Source organism: Camellia sinensis, chromosome 2 (assembly GCF_055761805.1).
Source record: "Camellia sinensis isolate YWXY chromosome 2, ASM5576180v1, whole genome shotgun sequence".
Lineage (NCBI taxonomy): Eukaryota > Viridiplantae > Streptophyta > Magnoliopsida > Ericales > Theaceae > Camellia > Camellia sinensis.
This window is the reverse complement of record NC_138962.1, coordinates 152,251,019-152,262,664: the sequence shown is the minus strand read 5'-3', so window position 1 is coordinate 152,262,664 and position 11,646 is coordinate 152,251,019. Positions and strand designations below refer to the sequence as shown.

Here is an 11,646-nt window from a genome sequence, read left to right as displayed (position 1 = left end):
TTAAAAAAAATTTAATGATATTATCTGATAGTTTCCATTTTCTGATAGTTGACAATCTACTTCTGCAACTGGAACGTATCTAATAAATGGTGGGATAATATTAAAACCCCATCATTTTAGAGAACAATCGAAAAATGGCATATTAAAAATACTCAGAAACAAAGTTCACTTACCTTGAGAACTTCCATTTCTTCTTTCGTTGGACATAAATTTTATCAGATTTTGAACTTGATCAATGTCCAGTGCGGAATCATCCAAAGAAAGGACTGAACTTTGTACGAGATTTGTACCAAAGCAACAATATTTATTAAAAGCAATATTTTTATTTAAAAATATATATATACAAAAAAATAAAATAAAAAAACTGTACCTCAACCATGTGTGCAGAGCTGCAATTGGAACAGAAACATAATTTGGCACATAAATATTGATGTGACACTACTAAAAAAAGGGCATATTGCAACGTTTGTTTTGTGGCATTTATGGAAACGCCATTATAGATTCGTTAAACACAGCGTTTTGAAAACGTTGTCTTTGATTTCCGTTAAACGACGTCGTATTGGGCCGATTTATTAGCACCGTTTTAGACTCCGCCTCTCACTTTCTCTGCCTCTTCCACAACCCTGAGTTGAAGCTCAAGCACACAGGCTCTCTCTCTCTCTATCTCTCTCTCTTTTCCAAAACCCTCCATTTGAAGCTCAAACATAGACTCTCTCTCTCTCACTCGCTCGATTGCAGATTTTACGTTGTATGTTCTTCATCAATGTTGATCGAAGCTCAAACAACCCTCGATTTGAAGCTCAAACACACAGAACTCAACCGCAGCAGTTTGCTCTAACTGTTCTTCATCAATTGCAACGATCTCTGTTCTTCATCAATCTCGAGGCTAATCGAGTCAGGACGCGGTAGCAGATGGTCCAGACTCCGATCTCTTCGTTTATTACTGCAAGCACTGCGGATCTCATGTCCTCATCACTGGTTCGTTTATCTCTCTCATCGTCTGATTCATCTCAATTCACCTTTACCTACTTCTCTATTTGAATCTATCTATGTTATCTACTTACCTATATATACACACATTTATATGCACTAGCTTCATTTCCACACATGCACAAAAACTAGAAAATATTGGATTATCACCTTTCATTTTGTTATTTAGAGTGTTTGTGTTTGTGTTTTTTTTTTTAAAAAAAAAATTTATTTTGGTTTTTAACTTGTTGAGACTGCTAGTGTTTATGTTTCTGTTCTTCATCAAATCGCAGATCCAAAATCCAAAATCGATCTGTTCTAGCTGATCTCTCTTGCTCTTATCTCAGGTACATTTTTCATTCTCTACTTTCTCATTGTCAAATGGTAGTGGTTGGAAACTGGATTTCAGGATAAATCTCTTTCAGTGGGAACAAGAGGTGTTGAATAATCTTCTGCAGAGTTTGAGTATGAGCTCTATCTCGAGGAGATCTGAGGATTGTTTAATTTGGAAAGGGGAAATCCATGGAATTTTTTAAGGTTACTGCAATTTGGGAGACCATCTTCTTTGCTATAGTGTGGACCCTTTGGAATTCAAGAAACAGTGTCATATTCAGAAATTTAGAATTGAGGTGAGATAATGACTCAATGCACTTTTCCTTCAACCTGACATAGCTAGCATAAAACCTAGCAACTGCATGCTCTCAAAGAGAAATTAATGATGGGGAATCCATTTATATTTATTCATGTTCCAGGGAGGTGGAGTATTACTTGAAAAATTAGATAAAAGGACAACAGTTCTTTGGAAACCTCAAATATGGTTTTAATTAGGTTGATCTCCATAGACTTTTTTAGTTTATATGCAGAAAGAATGAAATGACAAAAAAAAAAAAAAAAAACACAAAAAAAACACAAAAAACAAATAAAAGGCCCACTCTATGTTATGTATTTTTGGATCATTGTAAGCTGATTGACAGTCTATTGGGATGAGGCTTACATTTTTGTTGCCTTTATAGAATTGTTGTCCCGAAAAATTTGTCATTCCATTTCGATGTCTCTAATCTTACACCACCCTCTTATTCAGGTCATCCAACGTGAGCCATGGGAACACATCAAAGATGAGGACATAAAGAAAAACTATTGCATCCTTTTGTGGGGAGATATGGCAAGTTCCTCCAATGTTTTCTGCTATCAAAGTAAGTTTTCCTCCATTATTTTGTTACAACCTTGCTGAAATAGGAAGAGAGTTGTTGCAAAAGAATGTCATATTTGGTCCAAATGAGTTTTGTCATACGATGAAAGAAAGTGGATTGATCTATTGACTTTTGGTAATAAAGGTTTTTAATTTGCTGGATGAATATGGGACTGAAGTACTAGTATAAGAGTTATTTTCATCCTTATCCTTTTGATTTTTTCATTCAACCTTTATTGTCCCTCCTGCTTATGGTGTAATAAGGTTTTTTTGAGATAAAACTTTCTTCTTCGGCTTTTGTGTTGATTTCATATTGGCTCAATTTTGGCATTGCTTGTATAGTATTTTGATGTAAATGACCATGCATAGTGCATATGGTTGTAGTGAGGTTACATTTAGCTAAGTTACTTCATTTGAGACTAAATTTTGGCATCAATTGCATATTATATTGTATTAAAACCAAAAGAATATAATTGAACTTTGATAATATTTGGATGTAGATGGCTGCCTATAGCACAGTTCAATTAAGTAAAGTTACATATAGGTTAGTTACTTAAGTTTGACTTTATGTTACATGAACAAGTTGTGAACTTTTTGGACGCAACATCACAAGGGTGGGAGCATGCACACTACCATTTTAAAACTAGATATGCACTAAAGTCAAAATGCATTGCTAGTAGGAGTGTTAAACAGAGAAGAACGAAATTTTCTTTTGTATTGCTTTGCTTCATGTTTACTTGGATATATAGACCCAGTTATTGTAGCATGATGGTGATGAAGTATTGATACATAACCAAAAAATGAAAAGGACCAGGCAAACAGGAAGAACAAAAAATGGTAAAAGTGCACACACACAGTCCCTTTGCTTGTCAAAGGGTGTAAGATACAAATATGAATGCAAACCTGAATTCAGCTGTGTTCTTTTTGCCTAGAATTTGAGAAGAAAATGTATGAAACACATCCATGTGGCATTAACTAAGATTGATAACCAAATCATTTTATTTATTTATTCATAGGGTCTATGGTAGAAATTGCACATAAATGTAATTGGAAATTTCTCACAAATTTTTAGGTTGTAATTATTGCTTGATATCGAGCGATGTTTAGACGACAGGTTGTCTAAAGCTCAGCTTGTTGCTTTTGTATAACCTATTTATCACATTAATGTTGTCATGTACTAATTGTGGGTTTTTTATATGGTGGTTCTGCTATCCTGAGATGGATCGTATTTTGAATCCTTTCAATTCTTTCTTCCAGCGATAAAAACAAATAAATGTCATGCTAATTGTGCTCAAATAATTTCACATTGGTGATTACCCTTTGAAAATTAGATCAAACGTAGTTTGAAAATGAAAATAAATTAATATTCAGGAACTTTTGAGAACCTTTCCCTCATTAGTGGGAAACAGAGATATAATTTGTGTATGGTTTATGCATATTAGGAAATTGTCTATATGAACTAACAAAGGACATTGACTGATGAAGTTGATATGTTACATACTATCAGGTAGCAATAATCTTGTTGTTTTTGTAAGTTTGTCTTATTTATTGCAGACAAAATAAAAAAAGAGTCAATTCTTATTTTTTGTTCCTGTATGATTTCTTTGGTCATTGTTCTAGCATCTCTCTCTCTCTCTCTCTCTCTCTCTCGTGGCTTATTGTGGTTGTTCCACTGAAAGAACGAACTGTTTCTTTGACTTCTGCCCATCTTAATTGCTTTTCAAACAAAAGCTGGAATGATGTGTCATATTGAGATTTAGTTCTTGAGAAAGTAATTATCCAAAACATTGTATAAACATGAGAGCTGCTTCTTTAGAGTTTTTACTACTCTTTACCATGATATGTATAGAATCTGTTTTTCTTTGTTTACAGATACAAATTCCTCTCAAGACAGAGAATGCCATATTGATTAAAATCTCTGTATTGAATTTATGTAGCTATTTTCTCAAATCTTCACTTCAGTAGAAATAACCACGACTGAATGTTTTTTTCGCAGTTGTGCTCATTTAATAGCTTTGAGAAGAGATTCAATTGGTAAGGTCGTTTCCTTACACTTGAGTTTCTAGTGTAGTTCCAATCTTTTGCATTGCTTGTTTGCCTTTGTTATATTATCTATATAGGAGTTATATAATTTCAAATTTTTTACGTTGATTGAATGTGAATCTTGTATCGCAAAAGATGAATTCAATCACTAATGGGTAGTCAAACCCAAAAGATGTTGTGAGGTTAACAACCGCATTTAATCACTAAACCACTCTAGGTGGTCTCTCAATCAAAATCGCTGCAATGCAGCCAGGTTTGGATGCCCATATTTGAATCAGAAAAAGTAGACATCCATTTATACTTTTAAACACACACCCGTAGAGAGAGTGAGTGTGGACCCCACATTCGCTCGCGTGCACACACACAATGGGCTGTTGAAAACTTGAAATATTTTATCGAAACAAGCATATAGTGTGTATGGTGGATCCAAAACACACTTGAGCTAACGTTAGGATTGAATAGCTGCACTCAAATGTAGCCCCTGTTAGAAAAGTGTCTGATGGGAAAATGGAGATTAGAGGGTTTGTTAAACTCTATAAAACCGTCCCTTTCAAATAATTAAGGGGTCAAAATGAAGATGTTTCTATTGGATCAGTAGTGAAAAAAAAAAAAAAAGAAAAAAAAAAAAAGAGATATGGTATGAAAACGAATGTACTTTGCAGCATGATTATCAATGGAAAACAATTTTATTTTATATATTTCATTATACTTCTTACTTTTTTTGCTTTGCTGACTTTTTTTACTAGTGGATGTAGCTTGTGATTGTTTTCATGATTCTCTTCTCAGTTCTGTTTAATATATATTTTATTGGTGACTAATTAACTAATTAACAATTGCAGACACAAATGAAGGAGCTTGGGGTGCAATCCAATGACATTTTATTCATGTGGTTTGTTCTTATCAAATGCAGGTTCACATATCAAAGAAAGAAAAGAAGAAGAAGAAGTAGATATGACAAACTCAATGAAAGAAGGTCGTTGGAGTCTACTGAATTCAAGGTTAAACTGTTCCTAATTTTAGTTTATTTGTGAATTTTATTTTATTAATGAAGTCGAATTTTTTTAGGATTTTATTCTTAGTTTATATTTGTTTCCTTATTGGAATTTATTAGTTTGGTTTGCCTATATATTGTTTTGGATGAACTATATATATATATTTTGGAGATAAAAAAAAGATTTAGGCACTCTATGATATAGTATTAACTTGCTCAAAGATTTGACTGCTGCAATTATTGCAGTACCTACCATGTTGTCATAACATTTGATGTTTTTCTTTTTAATATTATTATTATTATTATTAAATTGTGTTTAGTGTTTTGGAAATAATATATCATGGATCTCAAATTCTAGTACTCATTGTCTTCAATTGCATTGGTGGACCAAGAATCCTCTACTTGTGTCATTTTAGATGTCAGCAAGGTCTCATGAGCCTTATTGTTGGAAGGCTTGTTTGAATCTATTATTTCATAAAAAAATACAAAAATTTTGGTCAAAATACCTATAACCCAATGAATGGGGTAGGAGGAAAGAGGGAAAAACCTTGTGTTGCTTTTGGATCATGGATTTGGATAGGATTTGCAAAAATTTGCAAAAAGAAAGGGAAATAGAAAAAAGAAAAAGAAAAAAAGAGAGGTTATATTTAATTCACATTGCCCTTTCCTTTTCTTTTTCCCTTTTCAAAGTTTTACCCAAATCCATTGTGAATGATCTTTCCTTAAATTAAGTTCATTATGTAGCAATAGCTGTCACTAGGTGGCATTACTTGTATTTTTCAAAGTTATTCAAAACCCTCTTGTAGATATTATGCATCCTAATAAATGTGTTAGTTTATGAGCTACATCATTACATTAGTTAAACAACATTTAAATTTTCTTATTTTCAGACGTAAGGAACAAGAAAAACATACAGTCCTACCATCTACCTTAGCAAAACAACATTTATACTTCCTTAGCCTTCCAATCATCTGCATCAATGTATATATTTTTTAGATGCTTTTGATGATAACTTTTTGTTTTTTGCTTCTTTCTTAGTTTTCAACTTTGCGCTTTCCTTGGCTTTGTTGAGAGCTTCAATCAGTTCGTTTAAGCAAGTCTCTTTTGAAGCAGTCTTTGGTATCAAGTTGTCTGCAACATCACAAGGACTCATATCGGTTTCCTGCAATAAACTGTCTCTGTTTTGTAGATAATTACAGTTGTAGTTTGTCATTCAAGAAAGGATTTTTAATATCTTTATTATGTGATATACTTTGGAAGATCAATGTAATATATTTTGTGTAGTAAAAATCTCATGAAATGTGCAATTAGTTAAATTATTTGGTTTATACTCTGTTTCCGAAGTTGTATGAACTTTGTAGTGCACAATAACATTTCTTTTACAAATATATATAGTCACAGAGAATGCCAACTTTGGTATTTTATTTCATATTTTTGCAACAGCAGTAGCACAGAGGGGGGAAAAATGGTATTTTATTTCATATTCTTACAGCCATTGTTTTCAAACCCGGACCGGACCGGCCGGTCGGACCGGTCACCCCTCTAAACCCGAAGTGGGGCCAAAATCGAGAAAACCCGGTGACCCATTGGTCGAACCGGTAAAACCGGTGACACAGACTGGGTCAGGAGGGTCAAACCGTTATTTTATTTTATTTTATTTTTGTTTTTTTCGGTTTTCATTTTTTTAATTTTCTTTCTTTCTTTTCTTTCTTTCTTATATATTTATATATATATATAAATATATTTCAAAATTTTGACTAAAAATTCTTATTTCAAGAGTCTCCTCTCATACGGAAGAGTCTCATTGAAAACTTGAGAAGATATGAAAGTCTATTCCTATTTATAGGAAAAGATTTTTGGAAGAGAACTTACAAAATTCTATGTGCGATTCAATCAAATTATTTGAAACATATTGATTGGAGGGAGAGTTGAAAATTTCATTTCCCTCCAAAATTAAATCTAACATTCAATCAATATATTTGGAGGGAATGTTAAAAAAATTTAATTTCTTTAAAATAAGTGACTTTTTTTTATCAATTATGACTTTATTAAATATTATTAATAAATACTATGCAATAATTTTTATTTTTATTTGATTATTTATATATATATATATATATTTATTTATAATTTATAATTATTTTTTTTTAATTATATAATTTATAATTTATACAAATCTCACACACTATATGAAAGACTTCAAACAAAATTAGGCTTGACGAAATAACACCACGCCTTTACACGGAGGCACTTTCTAGGAGGCTTGACAGAGAGGCGGACTTCGGTACAAACTCTAATGTTGATCCTTCGATAACTCACCTACATATATATAAAGTAAAAGGTGAGCTAATGCCCAGTGAGTAATAATAAAGTAAAGAGGTTAATGAAAGATGTCCTTAGCATGAGGAAAACATTTTTCACAAGTCTGAAACGTATCTTAAATCATATTAAAACAAACAATTATCGTATCAAAATCCATGCTTTTTCAAATGGAATACATATCTGAAACCATTACAAAACATCTTACGTGGTACGTGGTACGCCTACTTATACAAAGGGTCAGAATCACATTTCAAAATAGGACGTCCATTCATTCATATAAAATAACATTTCATAACATGAGTCATATAGCGATGTAAAAACATTTGTATTCATATCTCATTTTTCTGAACGACCTCGGGTCCACGTATAACAAAACGGCCTTGGGCCCAACATAATAACAGAACGGCCTTAGGCCCAATCATATATCAAAACGGCCTCGGGTCCAATTCAGGTATGTATGGACCCAAGAGGTGACTCGTACAGACTCTAGAGGTGACTCCCACTGTAGCACTTAGTTCTGTACAACACTTTGTTCCATACTAGAAATCAATAGGTCTTAAACACCGAACAATTCATATCATGTCATAGCATAAATGAAACGGATAAACGGAATGGCCTTGGGCCCACCATATTATATTACAAACAATTCGCATTTCTTGTTCATAACTCATTTAACATTTCTTGGAAACTAGTGCATTTTGATAAAATACGATATTTAGAAAATCATGTCGTACATAAATCAAAATAGATATTTATTGAAAAACATATCTTTACTATGCTATTACTCACAGTGATGGGCTTCTGGTAATAGTTGGGCGATGTCCTCATCTTGACCTACGAACACAAATACATAACACAACATATCAAAACATAGAATTACTCTCTTGATCAAATTTACTCCTCTTAATCTTTCTTAATCAAATAAACCGATCCCTTACTTTGCCCCTTAACCAATTATTTATGTTGGTTATAAACTCATTAGCCCTCAATGGGTCATAATTCATATCAAGGAAAATAGGAAGAAACGGAAGGAAACTAAGTTAGGAGAAGAAATAGCATAGAATGGGTATATAGAAAGCGAACAACCTTCACTAATTTGAACATATCTATTTGTTTACTTAGAATTTGGGTGTGATACCACCACAACTAGAAACTAGACTTCCGGGGCTTGAATTTAGGCTCAAGAATCACTTAAAACGGTGTCCAAATGAGGGAGATATGCCTTGGCTAAAATAGGGCAATCTGCACGTGGGGAAATCCAAACCGCACATGCGGTTCTGAGCTTCCAGCAGCAGGTCTGACATTTCAGTATGTTCTTGAGCTAGGGCTTAGTAAAACTCAATATAAACCTTATAAATTCATCGATAAACATGGGAATAAGGTTGTTTTTCAAATCAAAGGCATCAAAACATGGTTTAACTCAAGAATCAAGAATCTTTAATAAGAAATTGATAAACTCTATTTTTGTTACAAAACCTAACTTTTCTTCTAAATTCATATAGATCTTCATTTCATATGTAATTTTATGAGTTCAGACCATACAAAACCTCAAGATTAAGGCTCAACTTCTCATAACCAACTTCAAAATAAGCAAATATAAGAGAATTAACTCTCAAATCTAACAAATGCAAGGAATCTACGTTTAATTTCTCTCTTTTCCTTCCAAGTTCTTTATTTTTAACCCAATTTGATTCTAATTTCTTTCCATTCTTAGATGTTAGGAGTTTTAATTACAAGAATTAAGGATGAAATCTTACCTTGGATTGCTTTCTAGCTTGGATTAGATGAAATTCTTGGAGTATTTTCCTTTTCCCCTCTTTTCCTCTTCTTTTCTTCTTCCCTTTCTTCCTCTCTTTTGGTTCTTTATCTTGAGGTCTCCAAAACTCTCTCTCTCTGATTTTTTTGTTGAGGCTAGCAAAGCCTATACACATATGTCTATATATAATATTTAATAAAATCAATTTAATTCATTCTGAATCGAATTTTTACAAAACTTCATACTAGGCTCTAAAAATCATGCCGATCATAAATATGTGGTCGGCCTCGGTTTATCACGCCTCTAAGGCTTTAAATTTTTAGTCCAAAGGTCACAATTTCAACAAATTTTCTTATAACCGACATATACAACTCCAAATCCTTATAATTCACATCCTTAGACATGCAATTCCACAACAACCACATAATTACAGAAATCATGACTAATCACAAGTCTCACATAATTTAATTAACCTAATTTGACTTCCATTAGAGCCCAATTAATTATATTTAAATTATCATTCTGAATTAGAATTCTTAATCAAACTCCCAAAAGGCTCTAAATATCAAATTAAGCTTATTTCCGTCATCAATTGTGATTTCTTACATCAGTAAGGCTCTCAATTTTAGGTCAAACTCAAGGTCTCCGTCAATAAAATACATACTGAAATTAAATACCTCATAAATAAATTGAATTCGCAATAATCTTAATTCTGACTCCTCATAACTTAATTAACTTCAATTTGGACCTAATTAATCAAATCCCAATTTTACAAATCTAAATCGAATATCTAATTAAACTTCCATATGGTCCGATACTTGAAATTAAAATAATTCAACTCACTAATTATTCTTTCTTAAGCCAATTACGCTTTTAATTTCTAATTCCAAATAAATCTTCAATAGAATCGTATACAAATCAATATTTATAATTTTCATAATTCTCAAATTAAATCAGAATAGTAGGCAATTAAAATTCAAATCTCCGTCGTTAATGAAATATAAAGTATTATGCGATGGGGTTATTACAAAAAAATCTAACTTTTGGGAATTCTTAAGAGTTTACTCACAAATTTAATTACCTAAGTATATGTTGTTTTTTGGTCCCTCACGTCCCACACGTGTACGCCTCTTCTTCCTTTTTCAAAATAAAAATAAAATTACCTAAGCATATGTTTTTTTTTTTTTTGGGTCCTGAGTCAGTCTTTTGAGCCAGTACCGAGTAGTAGTTCCCAGGTGATATGATTTCAGGAAGCTGTGCTTTGCTGTGTGTGGAGATTATTTAGCTGATTTTATTATTATTATTATTATTATTAAAATTACCTAGAGATTTTGGGTTGATGACATAATTAGACTTGACTGTTAATATCTAGAGTTGTAGTTGACAACTTGACACAGCACAAGTATATGTTTATAAACATTTAATGTACGACAATTCTAGAAATTAAATGTCCAAATATGGAATAGAGACTACTATTTCAAATTAATTTTTTGGAGGAATGTAATTTGAAAACGTGTCGGTGAATAATTAACTAAAGTAATCATTCACCGATGCTACTTTACCTAAGACATTAGTAGTAAAAAAAAAAATGCTATATATATAATGGACAAATAGCTTCCTTTTTAGGAAATGGTTTGAGAATTCAGCTTTCGGGTTCACTCCTCACTATTGTTTCACACTTAAACATTTTAATTAGCTCTCTTAGTAGATAGTGTTGCTTCTGTGAATCATTATCACTTGTTAGCAAATCTTGTGGGATTTGGAAATCTTGATTTGTTTGTGTTAATTATTTGTAGTGTTTGGAGGATATAATATCACTATAAGATTAATAAGAACAAATATACTAACTAAAGAGTAAGAGTTTTTCCAGTGAAGTTTTCGACTACTTGAATGTGAACCTATTGGTGCCTCACCAAACATGAGTTGCATTAATGTTTGAGCTGACTTTCTTTTGGGAAGGTGCTCCAACTAGTTTTCTAATTTAAAAAATAGAAAACGGATATGCTTGAGAAAATAAGAGGGGAGGGGGGAAGGAAAAAAAAAAAAACTATCTATTCAACTCTACTATTTGTGGGATAACCTCCATGTTTTGAGTTCATTAGCAGTGTAGCGTAGACTTCTTCATTACTATAACAGTTTGTTTCATATTTTAGAGCTATTCCACTAGAGCAACATGTTGAGTACATGACAGATTAAAAAGAGTTCTGTCATTCTATGTGATGGAAAGATTTACTAATCCTTCTCCCCACAATTTTTTTGCTGCTTTTGGTTTCAACCAAACAAATAGCAAAGAGTTTGAGCAACACACTCATTTTTGTTTGATCGACAAAATAAAATGACTATATTTAATTTCATAAACAATTGTAGAAAAAACTT

At 32.3% G+C, this 11,646-nt stretch overlaps 2 long non-coding RNA genes across 3 annotated transcripts; one reads left to right on the top strand and one right to left on the bottom strand.

Annotated features, from left to right (window-relative positions):
- Positions 1-596: 596 nt before the first annotated feature.
- On the top strand, positions 597-6,520 carry LOC114279078 (uncharacterized). 2 transcript variants are annotated; one of them, XR_014361810.1, is made up of 6 exons: positions 597-978; positions 1,263-1,316; positions 2,051-2,162; positions 4,155-4,192; positions 5,112-5,199; positions 6,231-6,520. It is a non-coding gene; the product is annotated as an uncharacterized LOC114279078 (long non-coding RNA). The 2 variants fall into 2 exon arrangements; XR_014361809.1 differs by lacking the exons at positions 597-978; positions 1,263-1,316 and adding an exon at positions 1,317-1,598.
- Positions 6,521-7,359: 839 nt separating this feature from the next.
- LOC114267853 (uncharacterized) lies at positions 7,360-9,417 on the bottom strand. The gene is made up of 3 exons (XR_003631072.2): positions 9,272-9,417; positions 8,304-8,348; positions 7,360-7,511 (listed from the first exon to the last, which is right to left on the bottom strand). It is a non-coding gene; the product is annotated as an uncharacterized LOC114267853 (long non-coding RNA).
- Positions 9,418-11,646: the final 2,229 nt, after the last annotated feature.